The sequence below is a fragment of the Callorhinus ursinus genome, unplaced genomic scaffold, assembly GCF_003265705.2.
Source record: "Callorhinus ursinus isolate GAN/ISIS: 27379988/994484 unplaced genomic scaffold, GSC_fseal_2.0 scaffold12, whole genome shotgun sequence".
Lineage (NCBI taxonomy): Eukaryota > Metazoa > Chordata > Mammalia > Carnivora > Otariidae > Callorhinus > Callorhinus ursinus.
In genome coordinates, this window is record NW_027397074.1 from 28,689,014 (window position 1) to 28,710,706 (window position 21,693).

General features: G+C 36.0%; 1 protein-coding gene across 6 annotated transcripts in view; it reads right to left on the bottom strand.

Annotated features, from left to right (window-relative positions):
* The window catches only part of THSD7A (thrombospondin type 1 domain containing 7A), a 446,918-nt gene that overhangs the window by 145,773 nt on the left and 279,452 nt on the right, over positions 1 to 21,693 (bottom strand). The gene's annotated exons all lie outside the window — the stretch shown is intronic.

The window sequence follows — 21,693 nt, forward strand, 5'->3', positions numbered from 1 at the left end:
AAACATCCCTCAGATCACAAAGTAGAGTTCTGCCAGCAACCCCCGAAGAACCCCTACCTCTTCATGACCTTTCCGCCTATTTCCCCTTCCTTCCTTCTTAAAAGGAAACACTACCGTTATTTTTAACTCAGTCTTTTACTTTTGCCTAGTTTTGAAAGTCATATGAGTAAGTTACTAACATTCTTTGTATATTTTCGTGTGCTAATGCATACATTTCTTTTTGGTATTCACTTGGAGTGGGATTCTTAAATCACTGGTGTTGAGTGTATTCTTTGGCTAGGTAATGGGCAAACTGTCACTTTTCTCCCACTGTATTTGAGAATTCTTTTGCTCTATATCTTCACTAACTCTTGGCATTGTCTAACCTTTTAATTTTAGCCATTCTGGTGACTGGTGGTATATCATTTTGGTTTTAATTGGCATTTCCCAGTTACTAATAAGAGTATGCTTAAATATATTTATTGGCTCAGGATGTCTCTTTTGAAAAAAATATCTGTTCAAGTCTCCTTTTTTTTTTTTTACTATGTTTTTATTTATTTTTCTTACTGAATTGTAGCGGTTCTTTATATATTCTGAATACAAAGCTTTGTCATCAAATGTGTTCTCTCATTCTTTCCCCTGCCTTTCCATGATCATAATGTTTTGTGATTAATAGAATTTACTGGCTTTAGCTTATGAATCTTTTTCCTTCATATGTTGTTAAAGACAACTTTCTCTACACCAGTTTATAAAGTTAATTTCCTACATTATCCTCTAGATTGGAAACTTTATCTTTTTAATTTTGATTTATAATCCAGTTACAATTGATTTATGTGTATTGCTTAAGGATCAAGTTTCTTTTTTTCTTATTGTTATCCCATTGATCTGGTATTATTTATTGAAAAAACTTTTTCTCCATGCTTTGCTAACTTTATCATACATTGTATCCACAAACATGTGGTTCTCTTGTTCAACTGGCAAATTCCATACCTTGCCCCAATACCACTATGTCTTACTTAGGTTAATGAAAAGTCTTGCTCTCTGATACAACATATATTTCCAACTTTCTGTTTCTAGACTGTATTGCTTATTCTTGGCCCTCTGAATTTCCATATGTGTAATGCATATGTGGATGTAGATTTCCTAACTGAAGAGTGACTGAATAAACAAACAGGTTATAATTTTTATTACAATCTTAGAGTTGCTGGATATGTTTAATACACAAACTGACTTGATAATTAATTAATATGAGTGGTGATAATGTACATTCTTCTCTGTTGTTTATAGGAGGGAAAGCTTTAATACTTCACCATTAAATATGATGTATGTTTTATATTTTTATTACATACTTATGAAGTTAAAGAGTTTCCTTTTATGCCTAGATTGTTACAGGTTTTTTTTTAAACATGAATTAAAGTTAAATTTTATCAAATATCTTTCCTGAGTCTATTGAGATAATTGCGGGTGTGTGTGTGTGTGTGTGTGTGTGTTTTCATCTACTGTGTTAATTAGTTGAATCAACTGTTTAATTTTTGAATGATAAACTGACCTCACATTCTTGGGAAAGGACATCTGGTTACTATGTATTACCCTTTTTATGTATAAGTGGATATTATCTGCTATTTTTATTTAGGGTTTTTGTATCTAATTTTGATATCTAATTCTGCCTTTAACTTTGGTATTAATATTATGTTTGGTGCCACTAAATAACTCAGGAAATTTTCATCATTTTTGATTCTCTCAAAAATTTTTGTAAGATTGGCATTGTTTTTTTCCTTAATATTGTGGCAGCATTTACTAGTAAAGCCATCTGGATCTGTGGTTTTCCTTAGGGGAAGACATTTATTTTGGATTCAGTTTTATTGAGTTGTACTTTTCTGGGAATCTGTTCACCTAATTTCTAAAATGTATCGGCATTAAATCATTTATCATATCCTTTTACTATTTTTTGACATCTAGGATATGTAATTATGTACCACTTTTCACCCTGAAACTGGTAATATGTGCTATCATTTCTTTTGCTTCATTTGTCTCTGTATGGATTTATGAATGTTATTAGTCCCTTCAGAAAACCCCATTTGGGTTCATTTACCCTATCCAGTGCATGCTTTCTTGTCCTCATAAATTTTTTGCTCTTTAAATTTTTTGCCTTCCTATTATTTTGAGCTTATATTTCTTATTTATTTATTTATTTATTTATTTATTTATTTATTTAGCGAGCATGGGGTAGGGGAGGGGCAGAAAGAGGGGGAAAGAAAGAATCTCAAGCAGGGTCCATGCCCAGCAGTGGAGCCCAATGTGAGGCTTCGTCTCACAACCCTGAGATCATGACCTGAGCGGAATCAAGAGTCAGAGGCTTAAATGACTGAGCCACAAAGGCGCCCCTCTATTTTATTTTTTTAAGTGCATGGGAAGGATACTTAGTTCATTGACTTTTTTTCAGTATTCTTTACTTCTAATATATATGCCTTTAAGAATATATATTTCTTTCTACACATGGCTTTAGCTGCATCTCATAAGTTTTGATATATAGCATTTACATTATAACTCAGTTCAAAATATATTCTACTTTCCATTTTGACTTTTTCTTTGTGTTACTTGGAAAATGATTTATTTTCCACACATATGAAGAATTCATAAAAAATATAAATTTTAGCTTAATGTCTAGCTTAATAATCCTATAATTAGAAAACATACTCTAGAAGATTTGAAATATTTTAAATATATTGAGACTTGGGACATCTGGGTGGCTCAGTCGGTTGAGCGTCTGCCTTTGGCTCAGGTCATGATCCCAGAGTCCTGGGATCAAGTCCCGCATCAAGACTCCCTGCTCAGCGGGGAGCCTGCCTCTCCCTCTCCCACTCCCCTTGCTTGTGTTCCCTCTCTTGCTGTGTCTCTCTCTGCTAAATAAATAAATACAATCTTTAAAAAAATTAAATATATTGAGACTTGCTTTATGTCCTGTAATATGTAAAGACTGCACATTTATTGAGAAGAGTACTCTGTAATCGCTGTAGTATTCTTTTAGTTCAAATTTGTTAATTGTGTTTTTCAAATCCTTGTTATCCTTACTGAATTTTTGGTGATTGTTCTATCAGTTTTTGAGAGCAGGCTATTAAAATCTCATATAATATTTATGCACTTACATCTCGCAATCCTGGGCAACATAATCCAATTTTCATGACTTAAGTGATCTGAAGCTAGGTTTTAGAGTCTTTGTGCATTGGTCTATTTTTTTAAATTTATTCTTCTGCTTTATCACAGGGTAGAGCTCTTCGAGGGTCCCACACCAAAAACAGATGAGTTTACTAAGGCCTTCCTTGTTTGGTGGGCCCTGAATTCTAATTTTTTGTCTCCACAGCACTCTGAAACTATTAAAAGCTCTGTGAATCTTCTCAACCTCCTCTTTGGGAGTTACAAATACCCCCACAGCTACAACTATCCAAATATTAAACTTATATTTTGGTCATTCTCTCAGATCTTTGACTGTCATTCTTTACTGCCTTCTTGGCTCCTCAGTGCTTTCAAAGGTTCTACAAACATATTTTCCTAGCCTCTTTTTTAGAAATACCGTTAATCCTAATTATTACTCTTCTGTCACCAGAAGAGGAAGTCTTGCTAGGTATGACAGTAAGCTGCTTAATCTGAGTCTCAGTTCACTTTTCTATGGAACAGAAATATATTACTACCTTTCAAATTTTCTAGGGCCTACTTTGCATAGAGTAGTAACTCAGACAAGAATTATATTTGACTTCAACCATACTTTCTTTACTGTGAGATCTGATCTAGTTTGCTGGCTTTGTATATCTTTATACATTTGACAAGCTGTGTTTCTTTCCTGACATCTCTTTTGATGTTCTATCCTATATTCATCATTTGCTGTTTGCTTTTTAACTTGCTTATGCTGCCAATATCTCATATATAAAACAAAACCACTTAAATAACCCCTTTTCTCAAAGGCATTTGTTCCCATAAATTTAGATAAATCTCTTCATGGTAACATTGTTTTTTGAGTTACTTAGGGTAACATTTGTAACATGTATTATATATGTATATATATATATATACATCTTGAAGACATATTTGAATAAACATTCTACTTGAATTTTTCAGTCACAAAAATCTGATTAGTTCTTACAACTGTCTCTTACCTATGGGGCACCTGAGTGGCTCAGTTGGTTAAGTGTCCGACTCTTGGTTTTGGCTCAGGGCATAATCTCAGGGTCCTGCCATCAAGCCCCTCATCGGGCTCCCCACTCAGCAGGGAGTCTGCTTCCCCTGTCTCTACTTGGCCCCTGCCCTCTCTCTCTCCCTCTGCCCCTCCCCCTGCTCATGCACTCTCTCTCTCTAAAATAAATCAATAAATCTTAAAAAAAAAAAAAGCCTCTCACCTATACTCTTAGTTCCAGTGCATGAATATTGTGAAACTTAGCCACCTATGTTTGGACTAGTTTACATGTTTCCTAATTCTTCTATTTCCAGATATTCATGCATTCCTTCTATCCTGCAGTCTTACAGTTAATATAGTCGTCTTCATATAGCATCTGATAGGTTTATACTTTTCCCCAAGAGTCTTCAAGTAAGCCTAGTACATTCAAGAATAAATTACAAACCATTAGATGGCATGCAAGCCCTTCTATAATCTTATGTTATTGACTCTCTCTTCAGATTTATTTCAGATTTATCCCTTCCAGATTTATTTCACTTTCAGATGAAATTTCTGTTCTGTACATATCAGTGTATTGAATTCTTCAGGATACATGTGCTCTTCCTCTTTTTGTCTTTACTCACCAACTTAAAACCCTTTTTTCCTTCTCTCAACTTTTTTGACTCCTTTGTACCATGAAATGCTAAATGAATTTGTACCATCTCTGTCGAATCTTCCAGTCCACATTGCTAAAGGCAATCTCTAACCTCTTCTAAAAATCTGTAACATCTGTGGGGATGCAATGTGGTGCTTTGAGAGACTGCAAGACATTAGAGTCAAATGCAACTGAATTTTAAACTCTTTTCCAGATGCACAACCTTGAGTAACTTATGAAGTACTTGTCTGCAAAATGGATTAAGAGTTAATACTAACTCTTTTGGAGAGCTGTTATAAAAATTATATAGGAATGATATAATAGCTGAACACAGTTTAAAGAGCCTGGTATATAATAGCTGTTAAAATAAATGGGAGATATTACTTTTATCATTACTGATAGTATGGGACTCATATAAAATTTAATTATGTGCTATTTTTAGTGTCAATTACCTTTTATGCAGATATTCCATATATGCCACTGGCATGTAAAATTCTTTAGGATAAGAGCCATGCATATCCCTTTGCATATCTTGCAAATAATAAGTGCTTGAAAATATTTGTTGATTGATATATATACATATGAATACATAATATTTTTAGGAACAGACTTGATGAGTCTTATTTTAGGTTGATAGAAGAAGTTACAGTTGTAAAACATCTTCAAGTTTTGGTATAATGTGACTAGAACCTGAGCCAGTGTAGGTTTCATTTACAAAGGCAGTCACTGAAAAGTCTATAAAATCAGTGATCATATTGATTGTGCTCAACATATTGATTGTGCTCAACAACGTTAGCTGCCTTCTGTTGAATAATCCAATCAAATGTCATTTGGCACAAAAAAAAGTAAGTTTGATGACAGACAAAGGTCTCAGATGTGGAGGGGAAAATCAATTTTAGTCATGGAAGCAGGGGTATAAATATTCAGACCACCAGTCTACAGATACACTTAGGTTTTTATAGGAAATCAGAATGATGACTGTGCTATTTTTTTAAAAGGCCCACAAACACTGTTCTCCAAAATGTAATCATTTAGAATTTCTGTACTTTTATTAGAGAATTTTTAGAACATCACCAATCATGATTGGTGATCATGTAAGGAACACAATCATAATGCACATACTATACACTCATTTCATACATCAGAGCACATCCACACACAGACACACAAATACAGGAAAAGTACCCAACTTGAGTCATCCCATTAGTAATACTTTACAATTACAAAATGTCATCTAGGTCATCTTCTAGTCTCTTAGAAATTTAAAGAGTTAAACATGTCAAGTACATATGTATAGCCTTGTAATTTCAAAAAACTGTGCAGGTGTATTCACTATTCTGAAAAATTCATTTGCTAATTGGCAAGTGTGATCTCTAAGATAGAGCTCTCTAGAGACACTGAAGTTACAAGCTTAGGACAGTAAGATAGAGCCTCATGCTTTTAAGTTTTCATAGCACAATGTTTTTATTATAGGACTTTGCCTTCAAATGACTGATTAGGAGGTGGGAGGAAAAGAGGAGTGCCTATAGCAGGTATAGGCAGTCACTACCTTCTGAGTGGTTTACTTTAAAAATTGTAAGGTAAATGTCTAGAAATGGGAATTCTTAATTTTTTTAAGATTTATTTATTTGAGAGAGAGAGAGAGAGAGTACATGTGCATGTGCACAGTGGGGGGGAGCAGAGGGAAAGGGAGAGAATCTTAAGTAGGATCCACACCCAACATGGAGTCCGATGTGGGGCTTGATCTCACGACCCTGAGATCATGACCTGAACCAAAATCAAGAGTCAGATGCTTTACTGACTGAGCCCTATATTATTTTTATGTGATCTTGTCCCCTCAAAAGTTTTAATGTGGTTTGCAACACCTAAGAGTTAGATAATAGTAATTTTTAAAAATGAGAAATTTATTTAGAAAGTAGAGAGAGACATTAGAGAGATGAGGTTAATAGAAATGTTTGTGTATATGAAATCCCATACCTTGGTTACAAGTTCTTCATAATCGTTTTTAGCAGTCTACACAAAGGAGGACTAATTACAGAATTCATCTAGAATCTTCAGGAGATGTAAAATTGTTCTTGATTTCAAAACAAGTGAATCTCTTCCTACAATTTTTATAAAGGAGATATTACCTGATTTAATGCATAAATGTTGTAATAACTTCAACATGGGTTTTATGATAGTGCCTTCAACATAGGCACTATTAAGTAAAAAAAAATTGAATGAAAAGGCAGTTGTATAGAGAAACTCAAAATATATTTTCCAGTGAAAAAAATATTATACCTAATAATTATTTTCAAAAAGGATTTCATAAAGCCTTCCACACAGGGTTGAGTTAGATTTCTGACATTAGTCTGGAAACTTTCGAGTTTCTAAGCTTCTTTAGCTCCTAAATCCAGGCAAGGTGTGACTGAAACTAGGCAAAGGAAAATTAAGGCTTCGTAAAGATTTTGATAATAGGGTCTTCCATGATACTATCTGGGAAAAACGTGGCTGGGGAGAGTGGTAAGGAAATGGCACTATTTGCCAGAGTTAGGACGTTCATAATCCTCTGTTATTCCTAGGACAAAATTACTACTATTTAGAAGCCCAAGACTCGGAGCCTGCTTTGCCATTTCCTTTTTAAAGTGCATGTTTCCCCACAGGCCACCAGGCAAACCCCAGTTGAAGTAGGTCACTTTGCCTAAATAGGAACTCGTAGAAATCAACATTATTTAAAATGTTCTTTGGATAAATATTTCATCACACTGATTTATACCAGTTTTCTTTCACATACTCTCATGTTTATAGATGACACTTAACACTTACCTATTTCAGCGTTTTTCTCATTTATCCATGGGCTTTTTTTTCTTTTTTATTGTTTCTTTAATTTTTGGTTACTACCATATTGGATAATCAGATAAAACCTCTTGTTGACAGTTAAAAAATAATTTTATTCCTATGAGGACATCCTGCATCATTAACATAAATTATAAAGACAAGATAAAATAACGATCAGATCAATGTTAAAACACTGAATATAAGAACCTCATCAAGGCTGTGAAAACATAAGAGTTCCTTAAAAGTTTCTAACAGCTCATTGCTTTCGCTTTTCTTATGGGAAGATATTTAGTGTGGTAATGCTCATTTGGTTTCCACCATAATGTGAAAGTACTTGGAAAATAAAAATATCAATGTATGGCATACATTTAGTCAAAACTGTCAACACATACATAAAATTCAGTTGACCCTTGAACAGCACAGTCTTTAGGGGTACTAACCCCCTCCACATTGAAAATCCACATGTAACTTTTTACACCCCCAAAACTTAACTACTAATACCTAACACCCTGTTGTTGACCAGAAAGGAGTCTTACCGATAACATAAGCCACTAATTAACACATATTTTGTATATGTATTATATACTGCACTCTTACAATAATACCTTTTTCTTAACATTTTTGGTATTTCTAGGCTATGTGATGTCTCTGAGAGTTTCTTCAAATTGTTGCAAAACTCCAACAAATTTTCCAATGTATTTATTAAAAAAAATCCTCATATAAGTGAACCTGCTTAGTTAAAACCCATGTTGTTTAAGGGTCAATTGTATTTTTCTTTTGTTAAACACACCCTGTCCCTTTCAGGATAATCTGCACTAGGTCTATTAAGGCATTTTATATATTTCTGTAGAATTTGAATGCCAAGAAAATATAAGGATTATTATGGTGGTGCTTTGCTAGTAGCAACACAAATTTTATACAAAGTTACTTTCTTAAGATTTAATAATATATAACACACCATTTTCAGCTCTGTGTTGATTCTGTACTCTGGTGTCTGGAAAGTTCACAAAGTTCAATGCATTATATTGAAAACTTTTCAGGGTCAGAGTCATAACAAAAAGTGTAGCTTTCTGTTCTGTGGTCTTTAAAAAATATGGCTTAAGTCTTTAGTATATCGACTTCTGCCTTTAGAAAATGAGACACATAGGTACTATGAAATGAAGGTAATACAATAATCACACAACCCCATCTCTTCCTTTGAGAGTATCTCTGTTCTACATAACAAAACTCAAATCGCTACCAAGAAAAATAAAGGAAAACTTGACAACTCATGGAAGAATATACCAAGCTTCTGGATGGAAAGGATAAATGTGATAAAGAGATCAGTTTTTCCTAAATTCATTCAAGAATACCAGAATCCCAGTCAAAAAAATTACCAAAAAAAGTGAATTTCTGTTTTGGAAAAAATGACTAATCAGTGAATTTTAAAGTTGAAGAAAGGGAAGAATGGCTTTCCTAAATATTTAAATGATCAGACTATGAAAAAGTAATCTAGTTCTAGTGAAAGAAAAGAATAGACAGAAATAATAGACGGGAAGATCAACAGACCAGAAGATACTGTACAGTCCTACGATATAAGGGATTAGTAAAACTAATGCATTTTATCCACACAAAGATATTTTTATTGTTCTCTACTCTTTCTTGAATTCCTTTTAGGTGTTCTTTATTGTATACTTCTTTCTTACTTCTTTAATAAATGTTGTATATAATTTTTTTCTTTAAGAATCCACACTTGGGGCATTAGTCCTTACAAGAGATTATAAGAAGTGGTAGAGACAAACAAATTTGAAGTTTAGAATATACAACGTTAAACAACATTCTAAAGATATAATGATTTACAGAGTTTTATTTCATGGTACTGGGTGCTCTTTCTATTGACTTTATAAATACATAGGGGAAAATAGATATTGTCTCAACAATTTGCATATTTTTGTTGTAGCGTTTACATGAATTGGTTCCTGGTTTTGTGGTGGAGCTCACAATCTAGCCCTAATGAATGTCTGAAAGCCTATGTAGTGGAGGACTCGAGAGAGACACCTGGCACCTCACATGCTAGATAATGACAGTCTGCCTACAGAACTTCCCAGAATGGGCTGGGGCTCCTGGGCTTGTGCCATGTTTTCCATTCCTAGTACAATAGGGCTCATGATCTTCTAGACCACTCAGCTGGAGCACATTTAAGACATGTACTGTTTAATAAAAAGCATGAACCCCATTCATTTAGAGGAACACTTTTGAATGTTTTAGTGAAACTTAAGCTGAAATTAATTGAGTTCAGTTGAATCATCTTTGATCATATGTAGGAACTTTACAAGATAAATGGATATTTAAGGTAAGTAGAAAGGTGATTTGGTTGTGAAAACACCTTCAATCTTTATATGTTACATGTGCTTATGCTTATCCATCGAAAAGCACAGGTCCATACAGTCTGAGCTCTCTAGGGTGCTCTGAATGGCCCCCGAACTCTATTTTCCTCCTTTTACAGATCAGAATAACAGGGGCCACTCTACTTCAAAACAATTACTGCCACTCTCTTCAATGAGAAAGGGTGAAGATGGAAAGAAATCAAGGTTTACTTGGTTCAGAACATACGGTTAATGCATACTCTAAATCAACATGAAACAGAATTTTGTAAAAGAAGAGTTCAAAAAAAAGAAATGTTCTCTTTCCTGAATTTGACTAAATATCATGAGATTATTTTTTTTTTGAAACAGCAGGGAACCAATCTTGCCTTTCTTAATTTTAGTGGGAGATGAGCATTTCCATTTTCTGGGGATACAAGACACATTCCTCATACACATTATCATCTTTTTCACATTTAACCTCTCTATTGACAGAAGCTACACTTTAAACCATCAGTAAATCCATTTTGAAATGCTTTTACCAAATTAGGATAAGAGGATATTACTCTGTGAACAAAGGTAAAGGATTCTTTTATGACTTAGATGCAACTTTGTTTTTTTGTTTTTTTTTCTAACTGCAATCAATAGATCATGCCAAAGTACAGTCCCTCTAAATAGGGCTAAAATCACTTAATTTAAATCCACCTGCTAAGAAATGGCATTGCATGCATGTATTAACATGCTATAAAATAAATGCAATATTCTTCATATCAAATTGAAAATATACAAAAATAAGATTTTTAAATAAAAGAGATAAGAACAATCACATTTTAACCATTGTTAATAACATCATAGATCAATTTTGGGAACAGTAAGCCTAAGAAACCTACAATGTGTAAGTAACGAATTAATACAATCATATTATTTTTTCAAGTATTCCTGACACATAAAATATATTTTAAAATTACAGTTTTCACTAATATTATTATATCAACTTGTCATACTCTTAGGTAGATGTCAGAGGTGTGAATCCATCAAGCTCAAATAGAGATTTCTCCAATAATTATGAAAAATGTTCTTATAGTTACATTATCAGGGGTCTTTAAAATAAATAAATAATAAAGTGCTCATGATAACTTCTTGATTCATTTACTTGCTAGGTTATACTCATTTGGGAGGAAGAGGAGCAAGATGGCGAAGGAGTAGGAGACCTAAATTTCATCTGGCCCCAGGAATTCAGCTGGATAGGGATCAAACCATTCAGAACACCTACGAACTCAAGAGGAGATCAAAGAAAAGAATAGCAGCAACTCTGAACAGAGAAGCGACCACTTTCTGGAAGGTAGAACATGCAGAGAAGTGAATCCGAGGCGATATTCGGGAGGATAGACGGCGGGGGAGGAGGCCTCCATCGGCCGCGTCTGGCAAGTGATAGAGCCACGGAGCACAAAATCGGAACTTTTATAAGGTGGCTCCGCTGAGGGACATCGCTCCAGCGGCTAAGCAGGGGGTGGAACCCTCACGGGACAGTGTGGTCTCAGGACCCTTGGGGTCACAGAATGACCGGGGGTGCCTGAGTGCAGCAGAGCTCCCAGGTATCGGAGCGGGGAAGCCGGCTGCAGAGACAGAGCCGAGGCGCGGGCTCTCAGCTCAGGGTTGCCATAAACCGTGATCCATGGCACAGTTGGGCCACTCCTCCTCCAGCAGGGACCCAACAAGAGGCAGATCCGGGGAGATTCCCATTCCTCCCTCAGGAGGAGCAGCACAGGAGCGCACCACAAGGATCTGCTGGGTTTGGAGACTCCACACGGGGTCGAGTGCCAGAGATAGAAACGCTCAGTCACAGGCCGGGTGAGCACGGAGTGCGGCCAGAGACGGGGGAGACGGGAGTGGCTGACTGCTTTTCTTTGGGGGCGCACTGAGGAGCGGGGCCCCGAGTTCTCAGCTCCTCTGGGTGGAGATTAGGAGGCCTCCATTTTCACTCTCATCCTCCAAAGCTGTAAGAAAAGCTTGCAGGGAACAAAAGCTCCGGAGAACAAACCCCAGCAGATTACTTAGCCCAGAATGGCAAGGGCGGGGCAATTCCGCGCCCGGCAAAGACATTTGGGAACCATGGCAACAGGCCCCTTCCCCAGAAGATCAGCAAGAACAGCCAGTCAAGATCAAGTTTACTGACAAACGAGAATGGCAGAACTCCAGTGGTAGGGGAATACTGCACATAGAATTCATGGACTTTTTCCCCTTGATTCTTTAGTCTTTCAAAATTATTAGTTTAATTTTTTTTCTTTTTCTTTTTTGAATTTTTCTTTTTCCCTTTTTCAACGAACAACTTATCAATCCCTTTTTCAAAAATCCTTTCTATTTTTCATTTTTAGAGTCATTTTCTATCCCTTCATAATAGTGCACCTTATCTTCAGTGTGTATATTATATAAGTTATATATATATATATATACATATATATATATATATATATATATATATATATATGTTGTTCTCTCTTTAAAATTTTGGGATACAGTTGCTTCTAACAGACCAAAATATACCCTAAATCTATGGCTGTGTTCTAGTCTTCTGCCTGATTACATTCTTTCTTTTTTCTTTTTTTAATTTCTCTTCTCTCTTTTTTCAACCAACTTATCAATTCCTTTTATAACATCTTTTATAATTTTCATCTTTATAGTCATCTTCCATCCCTTCATCGTATTTACCCTTACTTTTGTACATATATAAGGTTTTCTTTCTTTAAAATTTTGGGAGGCAGTTTCTTCTAACAAATCAAAATATGCCCAAAATCTAGTGTGTGGCACTGATCTATTCACCAGCCCAATCATATTTGATCATATTCTTTTTTTTTTTTTAATCTTTTTCTTGTTCCTTTCTTTCCCTTTCTTTTCCCCTGGTTTCAGGTCTCTTCTGATTTGTTTAGTGTATATTTTTCTGGGGTCCATTATTACCCTGGTAGCATTTTGTCTCTCATTCATCTATTCTCTTCTGGACAAAATGACAAGATGGAAAAACTCACCTCAAAAAAAAGAAAAAGAGGCAGTACCAACTGCCAGGGACCTACTCATTACGGACATTAGTATGATGTTGGAACTAGAGTTCAGAATGATGATTTAAAAAATACCAGCTGGGCTTGAAAAAAGCATGGAAGATATTAGAGAAACCCTTTCTGCAGAAATAAAAGAATTAAAATCTAACCAAGTTGAAATCAAAAAGGCTATTAAAGAGGTGCAATAAAAAATGGAGGCTCTAACTGCCAGGATAAATGAGGCAGAAGGGGCGCCTGGGTGGCTCAGTTGGTTAAGTGACTGCCTTCGGCTCAGGTCATGATCCTGGAGTCCCAGGATCGAGTCCCACATCGGGCTCCCTGCTCGGCGGGGAGTCTGCTTCTCCCTCTGACCTTCTTCCCTCTCATGCTCTCTCTCTATCTCATTCTCTCTCTCAAATAAATAAATAAAATCTTAAAAAAAAAAAATGAGGCAGAAGAGAGAATTAGTGATATAGAAGACCAAATGATGGAAAAAAAAGAAGCTGAAAAAAGGAGAGGTAAACAACTACTGGATCACGAGGGCAGAATTCGAGAGATAAGTGATACTATAAGACAAAACAAGATTAGAATAATAGGGATCCCAGAGGAAGAAGAAAGAGAGAGAGGGGCAGAAGGTATACTGGAGCAAATTATAGCAGAGAACTTCCCTAATTTGGGGAAGGAAAAAGGGATCAAAATCCAGGAGGCACAGAGAACCCCCCTCAAAATCAAGAAAAATAAGTCAACACCCTGACATCTAATAGTAAAACTTAAAAGTCTCAGACAAAAAGAGAAAATCCTGAAAGCAGCTCGGGACAAGAGGTCTGTAACCTACAATGGTAGAAATATTAGATTGGCAACAGATGTATCCACAGAGAGCTGGCAGGGCCAGAGAAGACTGGCATGATATATTCAGAGCACTAAATGAGAAAAATATGCAGCAAAGAATAATATATCCAGCTAGGCTGTCAATGAAAATAGAAGGAGAAAGAAAAAACTTCCAGGACAAATAAAAACTAAAGGAATTTGTAAACATGAAACCAGCCCTAGAAGAAACATTCAGAGGGGTCCTCTAAGCAAAGAGAGAGCCTAAAAGTAACAAACACCAGAAAGTAACAGAGACAAAATACAGTAATAGTCACCTTACAGACAATACAATGGCACTAAATTCATATCTTTCAATAGTTACCCTGAATGTAAATGGGCTAAAAGCCCCAATCAAAAGAAATAGGCTATCAGATTGGATAAAAAAAAACAAGACCCATCGATATGCTGTCTGCAAGGGACTCATTTTAGACCCAAAGACACCTCCAGATTGAAAGTGAGGGGGTGGATAACCATTTATCATGCTGATAGACACGAAAGAAAGCTGGGTGGCAATTCGTATATAGGACAAATTAGATTTTAAACCAAAGACTATAATAAGAGATGAGGAAGGACACTATATCCTACTTAAAGGGTCTATCCAACAAGAAGATCTAACCATTGCAAATATCTATGCCCCTAACATGGGAGCAGCCAGTTATATAAGCCAATTAATAACAAAAGTAAAGAAACACATCGACAACAATACAATAATAGTAGGGGACTTTAACAACCCCCTCACCGAAATGGACAGATCATCTAAGCAAAAGATCAACAAGGAAATAAAGACTTTAAATGACACATTGGACCAAATGGACTTCACAGATATATTCAGAACATTCCATCCCAAAGCAATGGAATACACATTCTTCTCTAGTGCCCAGGGAACATTCTCCAGAATAGATCACATCCTAGGTCACAAATCAGGTCTCAACTGCTACCAAAAGACTGGGATCATTCCCTGCATATTTTCAGACCACAATGCTTGAAATTAGAACTCAATCGCAAGAGGAAAGTCATAAAGAACTCAAATACATGGAGGCTAAAGAGCATCCTACTAAAGAATGAATGGGTCAACCAGGAAATTAATGAAGAATTTAAAAATTCATGGAAACAAATGAAAATGAAAACACAACTGTTCAAAATCTTTGGGATGCACCAAAGGCTGTCCTAAGAGGAATGTATATAGCAATACAAGCCTTTCTCAAGAAACAAGAAAGGTCTCAAATACACACCTAACCCTACACTTAAAGGAGCTGGAGAGAGAAAAGCAAATAAAGCCTAAACCCAGCAGGAGAAGAGAAATGATAAAGATCAGAGCAGAAATCAATGAAAGAGAAACCAAAAGAACTGTAGAACAGATCAACGAAACTAAGAGCTGGTTCGTTGAAAGAATTAATAAGATTGACAAACCCCTGGCCAGACTTATCCAAAAGAAAAGAGAAATGACCAAAATAAATAAAATCATGAATGAAAGAGGAGAGATCACAACCAACACCAAAGAAATACAAACAATTATAAGAACATATTATGAGCAACTCTATGCCAGCAAATTAGATAATCTGGGAGAAATGGATGCATTCCTAGAGATGTATCAACCACCAAAATTGAACCAGGAAGAAACAGAAGACCTGAACAAACATATAACCACTAAGGAAGTTGAAGCAGTCATCAAAAATCTTCCTAGAAAGAAAAGCCCAGGGCCAGATGGTTTGCCAGGGGAATTCTACCAAACATTTAAAGAAGAATTAATACCTATTCTTCTGAAACTGTTCCAAAAAATAGAAATGGAAGGAAAACTTCCAAACTCATTTTATGAGGCCACCATTACCTTGATCCCAAAACCAGACAAAGACCCCGTCAAAAAGGAGAATTGCAGACCAGTATTCCTGATGAACATGTATGCAACAATTCTCACCAAAATACTAGCCAATAGGATCCAACAGTACATTAAAAGGCTTATTCACCACGACCAAGTGGGATTTATCCCTGGGCTGCAAGGTTGCTTCAACATCCAAAAATCAATCAATGTGATACAATACATTAATAAAGGAAAGAACAAGAACCATATTATCCTCTCAATAGATGCAGAAAAAGCATTTAACAAAGTACAGCATCCTTTCTTGATCAAAACTCTTCAGAGTATAGGGATAGAGAGTACATACCTCAATATCATAAAAGCCATTTATGAGAAACCCACAGCAAATATCATTCTCAATGGGGAAAAACTGAGAGTTTTCCCCCTAAGGTCAGGAACATGGCAGGGATGTCCACTATCACCACTGCTATTCAACATAGTACTAGATGTCCTAGCCACAGCAATTAGACAACAAAAAGGAATAAAAGCATCCGAATCAACAAAGAAAAAGTCAAACTCTCACTCTTTGCAGATGATATGATACTTTACATGGAAAACCCAAAAGACTACACCCCAAAACTGCTGAAACTCATACAGGAATTCAGTCAAGTGGCAGGATATAAAATCAATGCACAGAAATCAGTGGCATTTCTATACACCAACAACAAGACAGAAGAAAGAGAAATTAAGAGGTCAATCCCATTTATAACTGCACCCCAAACCATAAGATACCTAGGAGTAAATCTAACCAAAGAGGCAAAGAATCTGTACTCAGAAAACTATGAAATACTCATGAAAGAAACTGAGTAAGGCACAAAGAAATGGAAAAATGTTCCATGCTCATGGATTGGAAGAACAAATATTGTGAAGATGTCAATGCTTCCTAGAGCCATCTATACATTTAATGCAATCTCCATCAAAATACCATCCACTTTTTTCAAAGAAATGGAACAAATAATCCTAAAATTTGTATGGAACTAGAAAAGACCCTGAAGAGCCAGAGGAATGTTGAAAAAGAAAAGCAAAGCTGGTGGCATCACAATTCCGGACTTCAAGTTCTATTTCAAAGCTGTAATCATCAAGACAGTATGGTACTGTCACAAAAAGAGACACATAGTACAATGGAACCGAACAGAAAGCCCAGAAATGGACCCTCAACTCTATGGTCAACTCATCTTTGACAAAGCAGGAAAGAATGTCCAATGGAAAAAAGACAGTCTCTTCAACAAATGGTGTTGGGAAAATTGGACAGCCACATGCAGAAGAATGAACCTGGACCATTTCCTTACACCACACACAAAAATAGACTCCAAATGGTTGAAAGACCTCAATGTGAGACAGGAGTCCATCAAAACCTTAGAGGAGAACACAGGCAGCAACCTCTTCGACCTCAGCCACAGCAACTTCTTCCTAGAAACATCGCCAAAGGCAAAGGAAGGAAGGGCAAAAATGAACTATTGGGATTTCATCAAGATAAAAAGCTTTTGCACAGCGAAAGAAACAGTCCATAAAACCAAAAGACAACTGACAGAATGGGAGAAGATATTTGCAAATGACATATCAGATAAAGGGCTAGTATCCAAAATCTATAAAGAACTTATCAAACTCAACACCCAAAGAACAAATGATCCAATCAAGAAATGGGCAGAAGACATGAACAGACATTTTCCCAAAGAAGACATCCAAATGGCCAACAGACACATGAAAAAGTGCTCAACATCGCTTGGCATCAGGGAAATCCAAATCAAAATCTCAATGAGATACCACCTCACACCAGTCAGAACGGCTAAAATTAACAAGTCAGGAAATGACAGATGTTGGCAAGGATGCGGAGAAAGGGGAACCCTCCTACACTGTTGGTGGGAATGCAGGCTGTTGCAGCTACGCTGGAAAACAGTACGGAGGTTTCTCAAAAAGTTGAAAATAGAGCTACTATATGACCCAGGAATTGCACTACTGGGTATTTACCCCAAACATAGAAATGTAGTGATCCGAAGGGGTCTGTGCACCCCAATGCTTATAGCAGCAATGTCCGCAATAACCAAACTATGGAAAAAGCCAAGATGTCCATCAACAGATGAATGGATAAAGAAGATGTGGTATGTATATATATTTATACACACACACACACACACACACACACACACACACACACACACAATGGAATATTATGCAGCCATCAAAAAACTGAAATCTTGCCATTTGCAAAGACACAGGTGGAACTAGAGGGGTATTATGCTAAGCGAAATAAGGGAATCAGAGAAAGACATGTATCATATGATCTCACTGATAATGAGGAATTCTTAATCTCAGGAAACAAACAGGTTTGCTGGAGTGTTGGGGGTGGGAGGGATGGGGTGGCTTGCTGATAGACATTGGGGAGGGTATGTGCTATGGTGAACGCTGTGAATTGTGTAAGACTGTTGAATCACAGAGCTGTACCTCTGAAACAAATAATACATTATATGTTAAAAAAAAAAAAAAAAGAAGATAGTAGGAAGGGAAAAATGAAGGGGAGAAATCGGAGGGGGAGACGAACCATCCGAGAAACAAACTGAGGGTTCTAGAGGGGAAGGGGGGATGGGTTAGCCTGGTGATGGGTATTAAAGAGGGCACATATTGAATGGAGCACTGGGTGTTATACGCAAACAATGAATCATTGAACACTACATCAAAAACTAATGATGTAATGTATGGTGGTTAACATAATAAAATTAAGAAAAAAAAGAGTATACTCATTTGCAACATTCCTTCTTTTCATTAGCATTATGACAACCCATAAAAAGTCTTTCATGTAAAACATAAATTTTAAAACATATGGATGTATTTCTCCACTTTCTAAATTTAATGTGTGACAGGGCAACAGGAGAATATCAACATCACGGATTAAAAACAAATTTCACTGCAATAAAATTTGCAGGGTTATGCTTAGATCAAATTTTGTTTTATAGCCTAACAGACTTCTTGGTTTAGTTTAAAAAAGCACAAGAGTGTCTGTTTCCCCCTTCCTTCTTCCCTTCTGTGGTTAGAGCTCATTTCTAAATGATCTGATTATACCACTTCCCTAGCAGAACACTTTTAATTTCAATGGTTGAAACAGAGTCTCTTTAACAAGGCTTCTTTCGTGTCTGGTACCATCCATAAAGACTCATCTCCTCTAACTTTCCAAACACAAATTCTGCAGTGACAAGCCCAAATGTTTACAGATCCCAGATACCTCAATTTCTTTTACATTTCTGTGTTCTTGTAAAGCTGTGCTTTTAACCTAAAATATACTGACCTTAAGAATTTTATTTATCCTTTGAGTTAACACATAAGTCATCTTTTTTCTAAAGCCTTCAGTGCTCCTCTATGGCAGAAAGTAAACTACCTGCTCTGCCCATTAGCACCCTGAATATATTTCAATTTTAGTGTATAGCCCGCTGACATGAGCACCTGAATATATTACTAGTTTAAAAATTATTACACTGTTTAAACAGTTTGATTATACATTTTCCCATGTCCAAGTCTGTCATTATTAATACGAATATCACCAGCACATAAGTACAATGTCTGAAAGAGCAGATACGATAAATGTTATGAAAGCAATGAATGAATCAGGCTAGATAGCAAACTTGAAAATCTAACCTATGTTCAAACCAAGTCAAACTGCTGTTTACGAGTTCAGAACTTTTCTAGAGGGTTCTAGCTCTCTCTTCAAATATAGCCATTTCCTGGGTTATGACTCCTTCAAAAACTCAGACTAAATATTCATAAGGCTGCATAAATTTTTTGCTTAAAAATCATATAGCTCTGAATCAAAGCTGGTATTTTGGAATCTTATTTTAAAAAATCAAGAAGACATTTTGTGACATCATGTCACTTCTATCATGATCTCAGGAACAATTTCCTGCAATGGGATGTTCTAATGTCAAAGGGGTAGAAGAGAGAAAACAATCCCATTTATAACTGCACCAAAAAGAGAAAAATATCAAGGAATAAACTTAACCAAGGAAGTGAACCCCTGTACTCTGAAAACTCAAAAACACTGATAAAAAGACATTGAAGACGACCCAAACAGCTGAAAGATATACCATGCTCATGGAATCAAATAATTAATACTGTTTAAATGTCCATACTGTCCAAAGCAATCTACAGATTCAGTGAATCCCTATCAAAACCAATGCCAAGAGCAGTTTTCACAGAGCTAGAATAACACTAAAAGTTGTATGGAACCATTTAAGTGTTTAATCCATTTTAAGTTTATTTTTGTGTATGGTATAAGAAAGTGAATAGCCTGAATAGCCAAAACAATCTTGAAAAAAGAACACAGAGGTGGAAGTATCCACAATCCCAAATTTCAAGATATGTTACGAAGCTACAGTAATCAAAACAGTGTGGTACTAGCAGATATACCGATCAATGGAACAGAATAGAAAGTCCAGAAGTAAACTCACGATTATATGGTCAATTAATCTCCAACAAAGGAGTGAAGAATATGCAATGAGAAAAAGATAGTGTCTTTAGCAAATGGTGTTGGGAAAACTGGATAGCTACATGCAGTAGAATGAAGTGGACCACTTTCTTATACCATACACAAAAATAAACTTAAATGTGAGACTTAAAACCATAAAACTCCTTAAAGAAAACATAGGCAGTAATCTCCTGGATATTGATCTTAGCAACATTTTTCTAGATAGTCTCCTCAAGCAAGAGAAACAAAAGCAAAAATAAACTACTGGATGACACCAAAATAAAAAGCTTTTACAACAGTAAAGGAAACCATTAAGAAAATAACAAGGCAACCTACTGAATAGAAGATATTTGCAAATGATATAACTGCTAAAGTGTCAATATCCAAAATACATGAACAATTTATACAACTTTACACACAAAAAACAATTAAGCCAATTAAAAATAGAGGACCTAAAAAGACATGTTTCCAAAGAAGGCAGAGATGGCCAAGAGACATGTGAAAAAAGCGCTCATAACTAATGATCAGAGAAATTCAAATCAAAACCACAATGAGATATCACATTACACCTGTCAGAATGGCAAGTATCAAAAAGACAAGAACTACAAAGGGTTGGTGAGAAGGTGGAAAAAAGGGAAACCTCATGTACTGTTGGTGGGAATGCAAACTGGTACAGCCACTGTGGAAAACAGTATGGAGGTTCCTCAGAAAATTAAAAAAAATAGGACTGCCATATGATGCAGTAATTCCACTACTGGGTATTTATACCCCAAAACTGAAAACACTAATTTGAAAAGATATATGCACTCCTATGGGTACTGCAGCACTATTCACAAAAGCCAAGATATGGAAGCAACCTAAGCATCCATCAGTAGATGAATGGATAAAAAAGGTGTGATTGATACACATACACACACAAACTGGAATATTACTCAGCCATTAAAAAGAATGAGATCTTGCCATTTGTGACCACATCAATGGACTCAGAGGGTAATATGTTAAGTGAAATGAGCCAAGGAAAGAAAAATAAATATGACATATGGAATCTAAAAATAATCCCAAAACAAAAAAACAAGCGCACACACACACAAAAAAAAAACAGAAATGGGCCCATAAATACAGAGAACAAACTGATGGTTGCCAGAGGGGAGGGTGGCGGGGGATGGGCAAAATAGGTGAAGGTTGTGGGAGATACAGGCTTCCAGTTATGGAATGAATTAAGTCATGGGGATGAATGGTACATCAGAAGGAATACAGTCAATGGTATTGTAATAGTGTTGTTTGGTGACAGATGGTAGCTACACCTGTAGTGAGCATTTTATAACGTACAGAGCTGCAGAACCACTATGCTGTATACCTGAAACTAATGTAACACTGTGTCAACTATACCTCAATTTATTTTTATTTATTTATTTATTTATTTTAAAGATTTTATTTATTTATTTGAGAGAGAGAGAATGAGAGAGAGAGAGAGAGAGCACGAGAGGGAAGAGGGTCAGAGGGAGAAGCAGACTCCCTGCCGAGCAGGGAGCCCGATGCGGGACTC